The sequence below is a fragment of the Triturus cristatus genome, chromosome 9 (assembly GCF_964204655.1).
Source record: "Triturus cristatus chromosome 9, aTriCri1.1, whole genome shotgun sequence".
NCBI lineage: Eukaryota > Metazoa > Chordata > Amphibia > Caudata > Salamandridae > Triturus > Triturus cristatus.
This window is the reverse complement of record NC_140592.1, coordinates 60,859,996-60,881,118: the sequence shown is the minus strand read 5'-3', so window position 1 is coordinate 60,881,118 and position 21,123 is coordinate 60,859,996. Positions and strand designations below refer to the sequence as shown.

At 47.5% G+C, this 21,123-nt stretch overlaps 1 protein-coding gene across 3 annotated transcripts in view; it reads right to left on the bottom strand.

Annotated features, from left to right (window-relative positions):
* The window catches only part of CHCHD6 (coiled-coil-helix-coiled-coil-helix domain containing 6), a 1,117,425-nt gene that overhangs the window by 745,851 nt on the left and 350,451 nt on the right, over positions 1 to 21,123 (bottom strand). The window lies entirely within an intron of this gene.

Below are 21,123 nucleotides of genomic sequence, written 5' to 3'. Positions count from 1 at the left end.
AAGTAATCCATTACTCTCTAACGGAGGTGCTCCACAAAATGTACATCCCGTGAAACAAAGTGCTCAATTGCCAAGTCCACCTCTTCCTCACACCCAGCCGTCTGGTCTGAATTTCTACTGAGGAATGATAAGAAAAGGGTATGGGGCAGAATGCAGACCCCAGCTACACATGACATATTTGCAACAGGAACAAATAAATAGTCACGTCTAGATAAGGAATTGTAGGAGCAGAATGATACCTAAATTCCCAGTCCTTCTGGTGATTAACTATCCAAGAGTCAAATAAGCCTTGTGATGTTACCTGAGTAGCAAGGATTCGTGTGGTGAACACGGGCTCCATGTACCTCCTGACAGGTTCATAATGGCGTTAGAGTCACTCCACACCACCTTCATACCCAGGGTTATGCAAGCAACCTATCAGGTCCTTAAGCATACTATCCATTAGGGTAGGTTGTGCATAGACACAGGTAAGCGTCCACTCCTTTCCTCTCAGTAGTCCCCTAATCACCACAAGCCTCCAAAAACAGTAATTATGCACCTTTTGAACTTTCAGCGGGGCAAGATTTGTAAAGAAGAATTGCCACCCTTTCAGAATCTCCAGTATATATGGTGTGGTAGACCACTGTGTAGCCCCAATGGGTCAGTGCAGTTGGTACACAAGAGATGCATTTCTTGTAGAAGTATAACCTGTGTGGAGTATCTTTTGACGTAATGGAACACTGCCTCCTCTCAGTCTTATTACCGATGTTGCTGATGTTCCATGGTAGGGTTCACCAATGTCGGTCCTAGAGGGCCGGATCCATGCTAGATTTTTAAGATAACTACATTTATCTAAACGTGGATATGCTAAAAATCTGGCATGGATTGGGCCATACAGGACTGACTTTGAAGAACCCTGTTCCACGTTAACAGTGTATATGTATCTTGTTTAAGTGTCACATGGGATCATATTGTGTCTTTGGGATGGAAGGACTATGAATGTAACACTGTGTGAAAGAAGCATTTGCTGATCTAATATTATTCCCTGGGCCAAATCCCCCCCCCATAACACTTCCAGAACTGTAGCATCTACTGCCTCAACACAACTTCTGAACTATCAAAGGAGGGAATTACATGCCAAGAGCATTCTGAGCCTCGGGTAACAAAAGAATGATACAGCCAACCCAGCAGATAATTCCAGCATACCATAGGCAGATAACGCCACTCAATCATAACTCAATAGGAGCTCAGTGCGCATCAAAGAAGAGGGATCTCACCTCTTAAGGTCTCGCTGAGCCAGCGCATGCACTGCTCCGAGACATATAGTATCGGGGTTTTCAAAGTGCGGCCTGGTGGCCTAGCGCGTGAGCGCGCAGCCGCCATTTTTTTTTCCTTTCACTTTTGCGCGACCGTGTCACTTTAACAGCCGCGCTGCTGTTGTTTGTTATATTAGGTTGCATGTTCTTGCAATTAAATGATACGTTTGCAAAGCAAAAAATTATCACGTATCTGTATTTTTCTCAGTCCATCAGATCTGCATTAACAACTTTTGAAAATAGTAGAACAAAAATGGTGCCTATCTCAAGTATGAAAATCTATAGCGCCCGCCATCTTTTTTTTTTCCTTTCACTTTTGCGCGGCCATGTCACTTTCACGGCCGCGCGTCTAGCGGCTTCATTTTCCTTTCACTTTCGCGGCCGCGCGGCTGTTGCTTTATATATCAGGTTGCATGTTCTTGCAATTAAATGATACGTTTGCAAAGGAAAAAATGATCACATCTGTAATTTTCTCAGTCCATCAGATCTGCATTAACAACTTTTGAAAATAGTAGAACAAAAATGGTGCCTGTCTCAGGTATGAAAATCTATAGCGCCAAGGACCCTGAGACCTGCTCAGTTGAACGGCTATGTCAGTTGCCCTAGTTCAATCACTGAAGCCATTACCATCAGCTCCATAAATGTAGACTTCGAGTTTTACAGCTTACCAGGCGCCAGGATAGGAGTTAGGGATGGATAATACTTGATGCCTGTGGGAAGGAGCTCAGTGACATGATACTCATACAGGTAAGAATATTTAGTTACTCATTAGTTCAGCTTTTTACATTTCTCCTTACATTTAAATGTTTGGGGGCGATTAACAAGCATACGAAAACTAAGAAATGACACACTCTGGGCACAGCAACAGCCAGGTGAAAATTAGCATCTATAATTGTGAACATCTATGCTTTCTTATCCAATATGAAGAATCCCACAAGGTTGCTCTGATATTTTTGTAAGGGAAATGTTTACGCAGACACCCACATGCATTTGTGCATACTTACACTCACTCATACAAACACACTCACAGACATACACAAGAATTCTCATTCTCATTCTCTCTCATTCTCTCTCACTCTCTCTCACTCTCTCACTCACTCTCTCTCTCTCACTCACTCTCTCTCTCTCACTCACTCTCTCTCTCTCACTCACTCTCTCTCTCTCACTCATTCTCTCTCTCTCTCATTCTCTCTCTCTCATTCTCTCTCTCTCATTCTCTCTCTCTCTCATTCTCTCTCTCTCATTCTCTCTCTCTCATTCTCTCTCTCTCATTCTCTCTCTCTCATTCTCTCTCTCTCATTCTCTCTCTCTGAAGCATTTTGGGTGGCACTCAGTGAAAAAAGCAAATAAAATAATCCTACTGTGGTTTTTATTTAACTCTTGTATGATCAATCTAAAGACTAAGAACACTCATAAATGATCGGATTCCAATGTCAGAGGGTACTAGAACAAAGGAGTTGGTCACAATATAAGCAAGCATTGTAAAATGATCATGTCTTGAATTAACAAGCATTGGCATAGCCAATAGGTCTCGCCTTTGGAACCTATTAAGTGTTTAGCCATGCAACAGTTGATGTTGTTGCACCAAGGATATTGTGCTGCATAACTAAATACTTATAAGGTCCCAAAAGCGAGACCTATTGGCTGTGCCAATGCTTGTTTTAAATGACAGCAGATCGAAAGAGTGGGTACATCAATCGCAAAATTGACAGAAATGATAGTTGAGAAGGACAAACGATTATAAATGGTACATTCTGTTCAAATATATCCGTGGTAGGAATTGGGTAGCAGAATAGGATGTCGTAACAATAGGTTCAAAAATCAATGGATTGATAAATGGAGCAGTGTTATCTCGGAGGCCAGGACCGCTATGGTACTCATTGAGGAGGCATCAGAGTCTGCCTGCTGCAGGAGGTACGTTCAAAGGGGCTTCCAAAAGTCTTTAGGGTGGGATGCAGGGTGCAACACCTGAGCAAATGGTTTGGTCTCTACAGTAGGTCAGATCCTGCATCCAGCGATCATGCTTGGGGACTGCTTTTTACATTCAGCAAACGGCCACTTTCCTCTTGGCACGCAGGAGAGCTATAACCACAAACCCTGGCATAAAGAGTCTATGGGCACACCCAACAAAACCACAGTGGTGGAGGGGGCACAGGACAACCCACCATGTCGCAGATTTTCTGGGGTGATATAGAGACAATGTAGGAATTTACAGTGTAAGGGCCCCATTCACAAAGAGCCTCCGCAGTCGTAGCGGCGTCTCAGCACTCATGGGGGAATCGACGCACTGCAGTTTTTCATTGCGGAGACTCTGCCACGACTGCAAAGACTGCCACGACTGCAGAGACTTCGCCGCAACTGCAGAGACCGCGTCACGACTGCAGAGGCCTCGCCACGATGGCACAGACCACGCCACAACGGCACAGACCGCGCCACGACAGCACAGACCGCGCCACGACAGCACAGACCGCGCCACAACAGCAGAGACCGTGCCACGACTGCAGAGACCCTGCCACGACTGCAGAGACCCTGCCACGACTGCAGAGACCGCGCCGACCGTGCCATGACTGCAGAGTCCGCGCCATGACTGTGGAGCCTCCACCACGACTGCAGAACCCGCGCCACGACTGCAGAGATCGCGCCGACTGCGCCATGACTGCAGAGACCGCGCCATGACTGTGGAGCCTCCAACACGACTGCAGAGACCGCACCACAACTGCAGAGACCACACCACAACTGCAGAGACCACACCACAACTGCAGAGACGGCGCCAACCGCGCCATGACTGCAGAGACTGCGCCATGACTGTGGAGCCTCCACCACGACTGCAGAGACCGTACCACGACTGCAGAGACCGCGCCACGACTGCAGAGACCGCGCCACGACTGCAGAGACCGCGCCACGACTGCAGAGACCGCGCCACGACTGCAGAGACCGCGCCACGACTGCAGAGACCGCGCCAACCGCGCCATGACTGCAGAGACCGCGCCATGACTGTGGAGCCTCCACCACGACTGCAGAGACCGCACCACAACTGCAGAGACGGCGCCGACCGCGCCATGACTGCAGAGACTGCGCCATGACTGTGGAGCCTCCACCACGACTGCAGAGACCGTACCACGACTGCAGAGACCGTGCCACGACTGCAGAGACCGCGCCACGACTGCAGAGACCGCGCCACGACTGCAGAGACCGCGCCACGACTGCAGAGACCGCGCCACGACTGCAGAGACCGCGCCACGACTGCAGAGACTGCGCCATGACTGTGGAGCATCCACCACGACTTCAGAGACCGCGCCACGGCTGCAGAGACCGCGCCAAGACTGCAGAGACTGCGCCATGACTGTGGAGCATCCACCACGACTTCAGAGACCGCGCCACGACTGCAGAGACCGCGCCACGACTGCAGAGACCGCGCCAAGACTGTGGAGCATCCACCACGACTGCAGAGACTCCGCCACAATTACTATTTCTAAACCGGGTCCTATGAGTTTGTGCCGATATGTGAGAGGGGCGTCGCGTAACTGTGCACCGCAGTGAGTCGAATACTAGTCGGGGGTCGGTGCTCTCAAATCCTCTTCCCGTTCCGACCTGCAGGGGCGGCCTTAGGCATGTGCAAGCTGTGCACCTGCACAGGGCCACCAAACCCCCCAGGGGCCACCACGAGGAATCGGATACAATACATATTCGTGGTGGCCCCTGGCAGGGATTTGGTGCATGAACGACTGAGGCGTGCTAAATCCAATGTGATGCACGCTGAATGGTTGTTCTTATACTCTTTTCCTTTCTAACCCAGTCTCGTCTTTGTGTGGGGTCGGCCTTGTTTCGGGCTCTTCTGGTAGGTCTTGTGCTTGTTTAGAACTTTTCTTCCAGGAGAATCGAGCTTGTTTTAATAGTCCAGATCTGGCACCTCCGGAGGCTCGCATGCGCGCGCATGCGCAGTGCCCGCGAGTCCCGCAGCGAAGGGGTTACAGAAGCACCACGCATCACTGGCGGCAGGAGGGGTGGCAGCACCCGTGCCCGGCGTGCAGCGAGCAGCACCGAGACCGGCCGAGGCCATGCACCGGCGCGCCTAGAGACCCTGGGCAAGAAAGGCTGCCTTGCAGAGGATAGCATGCCAGTGTGCAACCTTTGGTGCCAGCTGCGAGGTGAGCAGCCCAAGGGTCAGGGCATGGGGAGGGGGAGTGAGGAGGTCAGCGTGTGCCACTGCAGAGTGAACCCGAGGGAAGGTGAGCCATTGGACGAGGGTGTGGGGAGCCCTGGGGAGGAGGGCAGATCAGGCGTAGGAATGTATACCAGCCCATGGGGGTGAGGAGCCGGGGGCGTGGGGAAGGTTGGGTGAGGATGTTATTGTAGATGGTGTGTGCTTTGGGTCTGGGTGGAGGTAAGCCATGTGAGGTGGCGAGCTGGAGGTATTCTGGTGGTCATGGGAAGGGAGGGCATGATGAATCGTGAGAGAGAGCCTCTCTCTCACGATTCGTCTCTGAGAGGGCGCGGGTCGGAGAGGTGGTCTCCGTACGCCAGGGGTAGGGAGTGGTACAGATCGGCGCTGTATATTGAGGGAAGAGTGAGTCAGGAGTGCAGGGGCGGTGTTTACTTGTGGCTGAGGGGAGGCATGGTGACTTTTGGAGGTGTAACTTGGGAGGCACGGTCGTATTGGGGGGAAGAGGAGAGCAGGGTACGAGGTGTTAGACGTAATGTTAAGGATTGATTAAAATGATTACAATTACTTATCAACAATCATGAAAACAGAGTATGAAGCTGATACTTGTGATCTAATGAGTGGATCTGCCTGCACAAATCTTTTAAAACATCGAGTGTTCGAATGTACTTGGCATTTGGTTATGTCTGTTTATATGGTGTTGAGGCAGACATGAAATGCAAGCACCTATGGATGGACGCCTGGAATAGGATGGCAGTGCCTACCCATGTTAACTCAATCTAATGCCCTTTTGCAGAGACCTTGGTAGGAGACTGGCTTCTTGATCATTTCTTTAATTACATTCCAGTGCTAGTCATGTGACTAGCAGAGAAAACTAGTTTAACTAGTCCTCAGTTTGCAATTGGTGAAGCAGCCTTCTCTGTCCATACTAGGGGCATAGTTACCATTGGTTCAGCAAGTACAGTGGTACTGAGACCCAAAACCCTCAGGGGCCCATTGAACCCTGATAATTGCTATATTTTACTTCCTGAGCAGCAGCCAAAGGGGCCATTTTCCTTGCTTATGCCACGGCCCATGGGGTCGTTGGTACGCTGTGCTAGTGATTTGTACGTCTGCTTGAAAGTTGTCTCCTGACTGGATGTTCCTTGCACATTAATTTTGCTTCAGTGAACTTCTAGTGCCTTTTCATAGCCTTGGGACTCACTGTAATTAATCCTTGTTTAATAGGTGCTCTGAAAGCGAGCAGAACTGGTTGCTGGAATATGGCACTATACAAGAAACCTTAATTAAATATATTGTATTTTGTCTTTTGACAATGTGGTAAAGTGGACGAGTCTTTGGTTACCTGTAGGCTGTCTTCAGGTTCAGTTAGTGACGTACTGAGACAGGTCTCTGTGTGCCATGATTTCAAGGTAGCTTACTCTCTTCCTGCTAAGGCCACTTCCCAAATAGATCATGAACTATTCTCCAGGCTCTACTGTTCTCAGTGGACTGAGAAAACAGACCTTGTATGCCAAGTCACATGATCTACCCTATAGTTTTATAACACTCTTCAAATAAACCTTCCATATGTGGCTAGTCCTCATAATGTGTCATACATGTAGTGGGAAGGGTAATTACTATCAATCAGTCAGGGTTTGTAAAGCTCAGCTGCTTCACACATAAGGGTCTCGAGGCGGTGTGGGATTCATGCTGCTGGATCATGCTGCTTGTTGGTTGAACAGCGAGGTCTTGTGGTCCTTCCTGAACTGCTGGAGCGATGGTGAGGCTCTGAGGTGCAGGGGGAGGGTTTTCAGGTCTTCACTGCCAGGTGGGAGAAGTAGCGGCCTCCACTGTTTTATCAGCGGCTGCATTGGGTGGCTGCTAGGGAGAGGGTTCTGGAACATATTTTCCTGGTAGGTTGGTGGAACTTCACTCGTTCATTAAGGTATGCTGGTCCTTCATTGTGTAGTCCAGGGAAGACATGGCTTGGCAGTTCGGGCTGGACTGTTCCCATGAGGCACAGGGTCAAGGCTGATTTGCATATGGCCATGTCTGAACTGGGGTGGTGTGGTGAGCAAAAAAACGATGGATTTAGGCCCAGATCTCTGTACTGGGGTGAATGTATGACATTGTTCTGCATTCTGTCCATCAACTGTTGTTTTTGCAAGCAAATAAAAATGACACATCAAAATCTTTCAGCAGCCGCCACTGCTGATTGTCTTCTTTTTTTCCCTACCCACTGCTAGCCTCGCCCGCTGCATTGCAAGCAAAATGAAGAGAATTCGAGTACACAAATCTGGTTATTCGAAACGAAAGAGAAAGGTGGCTGAGCAGGCTTTCGTAGTGTCACAGGAAGGAGCAATCCTGAACTTTATCACCCAAGGGAAACCTAAAGATGGAGAATCCTCTGGCCAGAGTACTGCTGATGCACTAGGTAAAACAGGCGCTGACGACCATAAAGAAGAACAAAAAAATGATGATATCCATGAGCAGAATGATACTCATGAGCAGACCAATGAAAATGAACAAGGTGACTCTGAAATTAATACAAACATCCAGCAATTACCAACTCAGGATGAGGATTATTACAAAAGACCCTCAGACAGAGAAACTCAAACATCATTCATGGGTCCATCAACATCTGGCATTCTGAAGGAGGTTCAGAGTTTACAGACGGATGATGCTGGTATTGAAAAGGAAGCCAAAGAGCAAGACCATGTTACAGACCCGTGTTTTGAATATGATTCATGTGATTGGAGGGATCCTACTTTGTGGCCGAACTCTCTTACGGACGCGCAACGTGTTTTTCTTGTTGAAAGGGGTCCCTCCAGAGACCCAGATTCTAAAACAAAGTATCCAAGTGATGAGCACTCAAAAAGTAAACATCGTTTTTCTGTTACCATGTTACTGGTCATCTAACGCCTTTTCTGGACGTTTTATTAAAACACCTTCCTGAGCTCCACCCCGCCCGGACCCCCTCTTCCAGGGCCCCCTACCTGCGCTCCCTGCACAGGGCCACCATGAGCCTAGAGCCGCCCCTGCGACCTGGAGTAGGTTAGGGCCAGGGCATGCAAAATAATCTTTATATATAAGAGATAGATGTACTCAAATCCCCACATTGTATATAGTGTGTGTGTGCATTAAGTTCAGGCGGCGGATTGGGGGAAGTCTGTAAAAAACTCTTTGGCCGCAGAGCGTAGGCGATAATTGAGCAAAGTGGTCATGGGTGAAGGTTTTGCCTCATCCCAAAACTCATTCAGATGAATTCTCCATCAGGGAAGATCTCTCCCAGAGTGTCAATGTCTGCCTGCGCTGAGGTACGTGCTGTTAGTTTCTCTAGAGTGGGGGAAACCAGGGAATTGTGCCGAACAGGAGCGCAGAGTACGGTGTAGGTAGCTTCACCATCTGGGACAGAGCCTACCAAGCCATACCGAACGGGTCTACGTCATCTATGTGTATGAAGGGCTGTTTACAAATTGAGGCTAACAAAGGCCTGGGATGCGTGATAGTGCATATGATCTGGGCGTGAATTGATACTTCTATACCACGAAGTCGGCATTTGAAATAGTGCGCCTGCATCACTTGACAATAGACCTGCATGTCTGGCACCACCAGCTCTCATTGGCTGAGTCAGTACATCGCACCGGAGACGCAGCTGCCTACCTCTCCAAATGAGATGACTGAATGTTTGCCGTAGTTGCTTAAAAGTGATGGCTGGTATCCTGCCCGGGATGTTGGTGAAGAGGTCGAGAACTTTCGGGAACACCACCGTCTTAATAATAATAATCGAAATGCGGCCGAGAAACAATAGTGGTAGGCATATCCAACGTTCGACACGCGCTCTGAGTGCTTCCCTAAAATGTTGGCAAAGTAGTTCCAGGGTGTCATGTGTCACGTATACACCCAGACATTTCACTCCTTCGATGCTGCAGGCTAAGGGAAATTCCAAGAGCGTAGGGGGTGTAGCACCAGTCACATGGAAGACTTCTGACTTATTCCAGTTAATGTGGAGCCCTAAGTGACAACACCGCCACAAACCGGAAGACGTCCCTAATCACCGTAAAAAGGTTTTTACCCACTTTTTTGACTATACAGTGCTATGTCGTCTTCAGGGCACAAGTCCTAAAAAAAAAAGTGGGGGGACGCTGTCACCGGAAGTGACGTCACAACAGGAATCTCATGAAAAGAAGTGGGGGGACGCTGTCACCGGAAGTGACGGCACAACAGGAATCTCATGAGTATTCATATGCCTTTAGATGACGGGGCATTTCACAGCACTGCTACCCCTGGTCTGTTCCTCGATGTCCTTTGCAACACCCCCTCCCCCCCCACTCCCCCGAGGGGGTGCCCCAGTTGCACAACGAAGTGCTCAAAAGTGCACAAGATACAGAAGGACACACATTCCAAGCGTTAACCGCTAACGCCTGCTCGCTCCGCCTCCCAATCACTCCAGCCTGCACACACCACCGGTGCCTCTTAAAGTCTCCAATTACAAATATTAGCATATCTTTGGTACACAATGCTGTCCAGCTTTTGGGCAGGGGGGACGGCGTCCACCCGGAAAAACCTGGTAAAATAAGTGGGGAGACGCCGTCCACCCGCGTGGTACCCCGACTCGAGCCCTGGTCGTCTTCATATATGCATACAATCAGCGGCTGGCCCACTAATACAGATCCTGCATGCAGCGTGGAAGTGTAGAAGAAAGCACAAAAGGGGGCTCAAATGGCAAAGCAAGAATCAGGTGGCACATGCTTTTAGCAGTAGTAATGGCAGTGGCGGCTGCTGCTTAATGGGCGGGGAAGGATAAAAATACATTTACCTGCAGGCCAGCCGCTGCTTCCCGGTTCTCTTAGGTCATCAACACACAGGAAGCACACAGGCTTCCCTAGCCAATCACAACGCTGCTGTCACAATGACAGCAGCGTTGTGATTGGTCTGAGCACCATGCTTCGGTTACAAACAAGCTGTTCAATACAACCGGAGTAGAACATGCAAAGTGCGCATGGCTGTTTGGTCGTCCCAGGAGGGCCGGCCAAACCGTCAGGCACGTACAAAGTGTGCTCACCACTCTTCCCCCAGGCTCCTGCTATGGCCAGCCCAGCCCAGCCCCGCCTCACACCTAAGCAGGAATGGAAAATAAAGGGATAATAATGGATTATTATAATTTTAGTTTTCCTTTTTAAACTGCTCTGTAAGTATTGTCCGTTCACCCAGAGCCTAGCGAACGGCACTTCATGTAGAAGCCAAATGTACACTCCCATACGTCTAAGCACCTCAAATATGTAGGACTATAAAGGACAAACACTGCTGGCAAATTAGGCTTGCGCCAATGGAGAACTTCCATTAGAGCAAGCAAGTTAAACGCGGTGTGTCTCTGTGGGATAAAACCTGACGGTTCAGGAAGTACCAGAAACGGCATTAACGTGTAAAGGCGCTGTGCCAGCAATTTAGCCAAAATGTTATTTTCGCAGTATAACAGAGACAACATCCTTTAGGAGGAACATCTGGTGAGGCCTCTGCTGATTCCTGGAAGCACCACAACGACTTGGGAGAGGACCTTTAGTAACTGCATACTGATGGAGCGTCTGCAGTCGTGGAGCTAAGAAATCAACATGCTCTTGGTAAAACTCTATAGGCACACCATCGCAGCCCAGAGCCTTGCGACTGGATAGGGCGTGTACTGCAAGTTTGACATCCTCCACCGTGATGTGGGACATCAAGAGTTCCCTCACAGTACCTTTAATCCATCGCAACGCAACGTGTGCCAGATAGGCCGACACAGCTGAGGTACCCCACAGGGCCTTGGAAGTTTAGAGAACAATATAGTAGCTCCTGAGTGTCTCAAGAATATCACAATGAGGGGGGAAGTAACCACCCCCTTCTCGAGCATAACACAGTGACGCGATCGCGACAACCCTCCGACCTCAACATACATGCCAATGTCCTGCCTGATCTATGCCCCTCCCTGAACACACAAGCTCTGGCACTCTTACACAAGTAGAGGACCTCATGCTTGGTGGCATCACGAGACTCCTGCATCTTCTCCTGCAGAGCAGGGGGGGCATGCGAAGCCCAAGCATAGGTACAATCTAGCGACTTAATCTCAGTCTCAAGGTGGTCAAGCGCACAGCGTAGGAAGCGAAAGATACCAGACCTTTTAGGTATAAACACCCTGCAGATATACACCTTTAAGGCCTCCTAAAGGGTGGCTACCTCTGCAACCAAGTCCTTGTTTAGCTGTTATCGTGGAAAATCTGGTCACGGAATTCAGAGACTCAGATGCCAACTAATTAAGTGTGTTGGGGCAGTCAATAAGGGCAACACCAACTAGGGAGGGGTCAGACAGAGTCGTCAGATAGAAGATGGACTCGCATATCGAAACCAAGAAGGATCGTGTTCCTAGTTACATATCAGTGTGTGAGGATGTGCCGTGTATAGTGGAATAGTATGTGAAGTCAACTTCCATCTAGTGTAGAGCCCACCATACATCAATTAGGTCATAAAGGCACATTATGTGACGAAGGGCCTCAGCCTTTCGAGGGGGCGATCTGTAGGTGTGTGTAGATCTACTGATTTGATCAGAGAAAGTGAGATTAAAGTCCCCACCCCAGAGCATGGGCCAGTCTTTATGCTTGCTACATTTAAGGAACATTTTGTCGAAGAAGTCAGGGTTATCAATGTTCAGGGCATATATATTGACAAGCAGTAGAGGTTGAGTGTTGACTATACGGGTCAGGACAAACACGTTCCCCACCATGTCGGCAATTACACCCCTCAGAGCAAATGCAACAGTTTTCTTCATCAGGATAACCACCCCTCAGGAATAAGTGGAGTAGGAGGGGGAGTAACATGCCGAAGAAAATGTTGAAGGGCTCGCAGGGGATAGGCTAGTCTCTTGCAACAGGACAATATCCATTCTGTGCCTGTCCAGATAGGCCAGGACCTCTCTGACTTTGCATGGATTATTAATACAACGGATATTCCTGTTACCGAATCATATGCATGTTTTACGTCCCACAGAAATCGTTGCGCTATGAACCTATAAACACACATAAAGGTCTTGTGGAGCATTAACCCTCTCAACAACACACTGCTCCTTTATCGATACAAACACACAACACGTACGTCTTGGTGGTATTAGTGAAAAGAAAAAATGACCTCAAAGGAGTGATCGGACAGAGCAAAAGCACTTTGCTCTTAGGACGAGAACCCTCACCCGAGAGTGACATTCTTCATCATTGGGTTCCATCCTCACACCGATACCGCAAGGTATCCAGTGTGGGCTACAACTCCAAAGACCAAAGGGGAGGAACCGAGATGTTTCGTATTTCAAGATGAGCAATGTAGATGTTCTAAAGTGAGGGGAAGAGTGCAAGAATGGTGTAAAGTGTAGATAAAACTATCTCGTGGTGGGCGAAAATTGTTCTTTATTTTGTTGCCCCCACTGGATAGAGTTAAAAATGAGTGGACAGGGGTAATGAGACTACCCATCTTATGTGGTCAACATGTTTCTACCAAGAAAGACTCAAAGTTCAAAGGCATTCGTCAGGACTGAAAGATATATGTCACTCTGCTATCGTGTATTCAAAAATACACCCACACTTTAGTACATCTACATTGCTCAGTGAGCTATGAACCTGCCAGGGACAGTAGACAATCCTAGGAATGTGTACCCACTGCGTTGGTCGGCATAACACAGAAGAAACAGAGGTTTCAAGGGAGAATTACTTGATCAGCACACTATTACCAATGCATATTCTTGAATAAAATATAAAAGCTCCCACAAGGTTGTGTGTGGGTAAGATGTCTGTAGGTGTGCGGAGAGAGCTGAATTCGTTGGTGTGTTGAGGAGGGTGGTGGGTGAGCAGGAGTGTTTGAGCCTGCTTTCATTAAGAGGTAGAGCTAGGGAACCAGCTTGCTGAGTGAGCAGGCTGTTTATATCTGCCATCAAAGTCTGTTTTTCTAAGAATTAGAGATCTTCCATTTAAACCATAATAGATTCGCTAATAGGGTCCAGTCTCATCTTGCAAAGGTGCAAACTGCAGCCCTGCAGGTGTCAGGCTCCAAGATTGAGAGATGCTGGTGAGGCAAGCAGGACTCTGAGACCGAAGTCTTGCGAGCACTGAACTTCTGATGGAGATGGCCCTGCTCTCTTTCTTTTCAGGTCAGTTCAAGTGGCCTCTATCTGCATAGAGCACCGCAAAATGCCAACCTGGTGTTCCCTTGGGGCACCTCTGGGAAATATAAGCAAAGGGGAGACACCAAATGGGTTTCCCACCCTGCAAGCCTAGAGCTGGCACCCCCTTCCACCCCTTTACCTTCCAACTTCATGGACAGAGCAAACTGCTAAGCTGACGCTCCTGAGGGACCCCCCCAGTGTAACCAAACAAAGGAGGGATGCCAAATGGGTCTTCCCCACTCTGCAGTCTTGAGGGGATTGTGGCCAGACACCCCTTTAACCAAGATCCCAGTGGCAGCATTTATATGCTATTGGGGTGCACCCTGAGGGTCGAGGGAAAAAAAGGCTCAGAGGCCTCTGGTAATAGGAACCCCTTTGTGCTTTCTTCTTCTAATGAATGAATATCCGGAATGTGCTTGTAATAACGACCGTAAACACCTGAACGAGTGCAGACAGGCGGCTGCTATCACCTACCTGATGGGAGAGAACATCGTTTTTTAAATTAACTGAATGTAAGATGGAGGATGGCTGCTGACCACTGAGAAATAAGAGGTAGCCCCACCCCCACACTTCTTAATCACTGTGGAGCCTTTTCCAATTGGGCATGTGTGGCGGAAGCACACCAGGCTTGCTTCTGGGATTTCTCCGAGGAGGAAGAATGAGACTGGTGTCACATTGGACCCAAACTTAATAGTACAATATGAGAAGCAGGCTACGTTTACTCGGATTGGCATCCCCTCACCGGGGGGAAAACTGCCACAGCTTGGAGGTGCTTCCAACTATTGGGAATTCACTTAAACTGAAAGGCAGAGGGCTCCTTTCCAACTGATCAGGACTGTGATAAGTTGTAGCCCCGCTTTGGCACTCCAAATGACAGCATCCAACAGACCTACTTCCTTCTGAACAAAGAGATGAGTGTTGCCCTCTGCCTCCTCCTGGAGCAGGACCAAGACTCTTTTCCATATGGTTGGCCTCTGTGTCTAATGGCACAGACGATCTAAAAATAGTGGAATGGAATGTGGTCCAGACCAATTACAAGTGTCCAAGATTAATTCAAGTATTCCATCCATTACTTTTCATGCTGCCCATTTCCCCAAACATAGGGCTAAACCTCAGGCCGTGACGAAGCTCTGTGGTTATTGACCAGGCCTTCACGGGAGCCCTCAGCCTGTCCAAGAACTCCAGAAATGCGGACACAAAGCAACAAAAAGTCCTCTTTACCCGTCACCAGACACTGGAGGAGAGCTACTCAAAATCAACCTAAAAGTGTGGGTAGGTGTTGAATGCACTCCGCTCACTCCCTCTGCTGATCTTTTGTTTTCTTGAACCTATATGGGACTCCACCGTGTAACCTTTTCCTGGTACCCACTTACCCTCAGAACTAGCATAGAACACAGGTCGATCATCGTCCTTGAAGGCTTGAGGGCTGGACGAAGAGTACCAACCTTACATTTGGAGTTCCACTGACTTGATGTGCAGAGGTTCAACACTTGGCTGTCTTATATCCTATGCACACCCTGAGCTTCAAGAAGGTACTGTGTGGTCCTTTTGTGTGCCTCTTGTCCCTATGAGCCCACATTCCAACTTCATCTGAGGATAGGGCCCCCCATCTGTCTCCCAACCCCTTCAATATTGTCAGACTGATTCAGGGTGCCTCGGGGCAAGCCTGGCTACTTAGTTTCAGCCCCGGGATCATTTGCTTCTGATGTCCTGGGGTCCGTCCTAATATGGGTCTGGCACCGCCCCTTCAGCAGTTGACTCTGTGGTAGCAATAGTGAGCAGGCGCATTCTTCTCGGGGAGGTAATGTGGGGTTACTTCAATCTCAGAACTGAACAATCAACCAGTAGCGTAATAATGGTTTGTCCACCTCAGTGCTTGTCTTTGATAAAAGTAAGTACTTTAATACACACAAATAACTAAGTACAACACACTACAGGTCATCGATATATATGCTTCACTGGCACAGGGCAACTGTACTCAGGGCTGGTAAACTCCGCAGAGTGGTGCTGCAGGGATTAATTAACTCACACCTTGATAACGGAAACTCCCTTTACTTTGGGAGTCCAAAATTTGTCATCAATCGACTAAAAGTTAAACAAAACGCAGCTGCACGGATTCTCTATAAATTCCTAGGCACAGATCAGCAGCACCAGCACTGGCAGCTTTGCACTGGCTGCCAATACAGAATAGAATCCAGTTTAAAACCCTCTGCCTTGTCCACCCATGCCATCAACAAACAAGGCCCCAGCTCATACAGCACCTATTGACCTCTTACAGGTCAAACAGAAAATTGAGATCAGAATGTCATAAAATGTTACTGGTCTCAAGGATCAAAAGATCAAGTTGTAGAGGGAGTTCCTTTGCATACCTAGCACCTAAGCTGTGGAATGCCCTCCCAACACACCTTAGACTCGACAAATCAGAAATTAACTTAAAAAAATAAACCTGAAAACCCACCTGGTCTAGTTCTAATCCCTAGGCATGCAAAAGTACAGTAGCAAAGATGTTACCAGCGCTGGGAGGCCCTTTGGGTAGCAAGGCGCTACATCAACCTTGGTGAATACAATAGAATCAGTTCTTTCAACTGGCCTTGCCAGGCTGTTCTCCACACACAGATTTTGTGAAGAGTGATGCCCCTCACAGAAGGCTACTCTCCATCCTGGAGTACCCAGAACAGAGGCACAAATAGGGGTGAGGGTTCTGCATTTGACAATGAACAGCCACACTGCACAGTGATCAGGAAAGGAACAAAAATTGCCTTACCTAAAGGACCATTCACTCTCTGAACAGAGACTGCCGCCTTTCCCTTCACCCCAATATCTACCAAATGGCAGTGCTCAAGAAGAAGAATCAGCAGCCCTTGGTGCGCCTCTCCAGGTCACAGGACAGGTCCAGGACCTCACTTGTGTCAAGGGACACGTACAGGCCTTCATGCACACCAAATAAGGGTAAGGTTGCGGCCAAAATAATAAAAAAAACAGGACCCCAGAGTCACAGTGAGACACTTAAGACAGGGAAACACAACTGTACACCATGCAGGGACATTCCTGCCCCCAACAAATATCAAGAGCTTTTTGAGTCCTCTGTAGTTCATATATAATGGACTTCAAAAGCTCGAAAATATTTCCTCCTTACGTGCTCCCCAGATTTAGTTTAAACCAGTCATGTCTAACATAGAGCTAGGAAAGCCTGATCGTTAGTCTGTGTGCAAGATATCAAATACAAGGTATCGAAATGGAACTAATTCAATCTACACGAATTCCATTTACAACTTTGCGGAATGTTCTGATGATCAGGCATAGAACTGGCCTTTTGGACTTTCCTTGAACACTCTGGCTTTGAGAAATATTAAGCAGGAGGCAGGGAGCTCTGACACTGGTACTGGTGGATGGAAGCAAGAGTGCCGGAAGGCAAAGACGAAGTCCATACACCACTGCACAGTCAGTACCTACCTGAAAATAAGGACCCTCTGCTTCAGATAAAGGTGCCGAATTGTAAACCATACTTTCATTGTAGGATGTACTGTTTCTTTATGGTGCCATTTAATTTGGAAGCAAACACAAGGAGATGATGGACGGAGCGCTGAAACTTTTCACACACTCACCCCCAGTCACAGATCTGGGTTGAATCCATCATCATTCTTTAGCTCACTGTGCCACCCTAGTTCAGACACAGCTATATGCAAATCAGTCTTGACCCTGTGCCTCAAGGGAACAGTCCAGACCAAACTGCCAAGCCATGTCTTTCCTGGACCGGAACCAAGTATCCTGGGACCAATTTCGGGCTAATAGCCCTCATCAGCCAGGCTAGCTTGAATTCAGTGGCAAAGTGAGCAAGGGACCCACGTCTGGGCATACCCTGCCAACTTAGGGCAACCAAAGCAAACAAAAGGAGATGATGGACGGAGCACTGAAACTTTTCAGACACTCACCCCCAGTCACAGATCTGGGTTGAATCCATCATCATACTTTAGCTCACTTTGCCACCCCAGTTCAGACACAGCTATATGCAAATCAGTCTTGACCCTATGCCTCATGGGAACAGTCTAGACCGAACTACCAAGCCATGTCTTCCCTGGACCGGAAACAAGCATCCTGGGACTCGTGCAGCCTCTTCCTTTTGGGACACAGTACAGCCCAGATGGCTGTCTCCTTTGCACTAAAAAGTGTGCCGTGGTGAAGTTGTGCTGGTGGATGGGGCACCCAGTGTGTCGAATACTTCCTCTTTCACAGGATGCATAAAAGGCAGAATTAAAGAAGCAGGCAAGCACCAGCGGCTATATCACAGTTGCTTAAGTTGGTATCATCTGAGGGCTATAACTGTAAAAAATAGAAATATTAATTTAATGAAACTCAACGCAGCTTGGATCTGCAGGAGTAGTCAGAGTGCTCGAATGAGCCGAACTTGCCCTTGTTTATCTGTGCAGTAGAACAGACTCAGCAGATGCAGAGTGTGCACTTCACAAACTAATTTACTCAGCGAAAGAGACTTGCTGAGGTCAGTTTAATTGCAAAAACACACTGTCCAATTTAAGTTGAAAAGAAGTACAAATATTCCTAATGCTATTTGTTTGCAGTGTTTACTACTGACCGCGGCATATTTTGTCAGTATATATACAAACGCATTATTAAAACATATTTCATGAACATATATTTATACTGAGCAGAGCTTTTTATATTGAACACAGCTCTAATGAATACGGCTACTACATGTGCGGCGACACACACAGGAGTAGCTCCCAGGACTTGGGGATCCCACATCACTCACATCCACCCTCCACTGAGCCCAGGGTCCATCGCATGAGGTCCATAACCTGGGAGTCGCAATGGAAGATGATCCGCCACCAACACCCCAGATAAACTACATCACAAACTGATTGGTACCCTCCAACACATGCTCCACGTACAGTTGCTTCTAACCCAACATATTGCCCCTATGCTTGCAGAACCACTTCACTGCTGTGAGTACTGCATAGGTGACATTGGCGGGCTTCTGGCATAGAGCGTCCAGAGTTTGATGGTCAGACCCACCCATCTTCTGATTGAAACTGATGAACCATCTCACACCTGCACTAATGATGCTACAATGGAAGCTGACCGAGGGTAGAATTCAAAATCCCGCCATGACCCCGAGGCGTTGCACACCTCCTTGTGACCTCTCCTAAATTATACCATCACACCAGCCGACCAGCAGCCGAAGATCACCCACACAAGGCAAAATAACCTCTAGCTAGAAACACACAACACACACTTCTATTCCTCCACTCCCGGCCTCGAAAAACAACATCTACTAGTCATGTGCAAAAAACAGCTACCGGTAGCATTTGAGCTTTTTATGGGTTAAGTTGCACGCTGGTCATGTTCTTCCCGCACGCTGGCCAGTTAGTTCTGTGCAATGTATATTGACCAGCACAGCATAGTAGACATAGAACCCATGGTATCCATGTGCCGTAGATAGGCAAAGCATGCGAATCATAAGAGGTAACACATCATTTCTGAGTTACAATACCCAGCATGTCTAAGAATGGTGAGACAAGAGCGGGTATAAACACTGCCTTAGAAACACATGGTACACTTCATCTGTAATCTATAGCGAGGATAGGGAGAGCCTGAAGACTAGAACTAGGTGGCACCTGAAGAACTGGAGTGCAAGATTTGTATTGGTTTACTTCCTTGCTGCAGCAACGCGCTCAACCAATCAACATCACAGTCGTCAGTCCTCACCTATGCCAATGCTTCCCACACTCTACATGGAGCCTCTTGGGACACTGACGAAGGCTGGAGTATCACCGTTCCACTGATGGCCATGATGGCACGCTTACTGGGTAATACTTTTACATACGCTCTGGATAGCTGAATAGGAACGCTAAACATTCTTTAAGAAACATAGCGGTAACATTTGGATTTTCAGCTGCATTTGTGTACCCCACAGGATTTTTTGGCACCATTCTCCCTTGTTCTACATAGTGCAATAGGGTGGAAAAGCATAAACTAAAACCAGACACTATTTCAATAAGAAACCACCTTGACTGCCATCCTCATTTTTTAAAGCTTTATAAACCAGGTATCCAAAATGTAATGATTTCCACAAAAACTGTAGTTCCTCTGCATAAATTGCGAAACGATTCAGAATGTTGTGGAAATGTGGTTTAAAGTTTTAGATGAAACTATCACCAAAGTCTCCCACTGGACAAAACAGAAACACAATTGTGACCCTCCAATCACCTCTGGCTAAATAAAACTCAATACATCTGGCATGTTCAACCAGTTCAAAGCTATTTTGCTGGGTTTCGTGAAGACGGGATCATTTTGGTCAACGTGAAAGGCAATGTAAAAGGGATGTCCTATTGAGGCTGTGGTGTAACCAGAGGTATGTAGCAAGCAAGAAGTAAAAATGCAGTACCAACCTCTGCACGAGACATTGGTTAACGATCATTAATAATGCAACAAGAGAAGATGATGTGAAAACTGCTGCAAAATGTACCAATCTGCTGCAGAACACCAAACTCTCAAGGGTCACTGAATTCCACTTTACCCATATCATATGTAAAAAAAAAAGATACAAATGCACTCTGTTCAGAGAGTAGGATACACATAAACCATCTAGCCACAACAGCGAAATATATATATATTTTTTAAAGTATATTTTTGTCAATTCTCACATTTAGTCTGGTGCTGCAGATTTGAATTGCTTGCAATTGAAGTTTTTGGGATTTATTCAAAATAAAACTATACACACTGTCGATGGATTGCGCCTGGAGTGACCAGCCGTGATCTATTCTCGGCAACACATTCTGGAAAAATAATCCTCATCATGAAAAACAATTAAAGACCAAATCATATCTCGTTTTTGGCCGATGTACAATTTTCCAAGTGAAACTATAAAGGTCAGAGTAGGCGCGGTGAAATAGAGAGCGCGTTGCTCAAAGCTGCGTTCCTCTGAAAGGATCGCGCAGTGACATCAGGCGTAGTTGTATCGATGGACTATGGTGCAGCCGGACAGCTTTTCCCCAAGATATTAATAATTATGAACACAAAGAGGCATGTACAGTGGACTTCGTGAGCAGACGATACAAGGGACATTTCACTTACAATAGCAAATTCTCAATTTCAACCTGCATCCCCTCAGCAGGAGCAATTTGTTACACCAACAAAACAATTTACAGTCCCAAAGGCGTTTCCACCGAAGAAACCTAATATATATTTCATTTTATTTTACATATTTTAGCAGAACTAAATTGAAAAAGAATCTTGTTTTCAGCAGGGAACGTCAGTGAGTGAAATCAGATGTTACATAAATTAGATGAAAGGCATTAGAAGGAACCCAATTAAAAATCAATTCTGTTTGAAACTTGAACGATGAAAAGTCGCACATTATGGAGCTGCGAGACGTGATTTTATTTGGGGGTGGAGGTTGGCGTTGTGACGAAGATTGAAACTGACAAAGCGCAGCACTGCGCTCTCCTCGTGCAGGTGCAGCTGGGGATGAGGAATTTTCCTCCTTA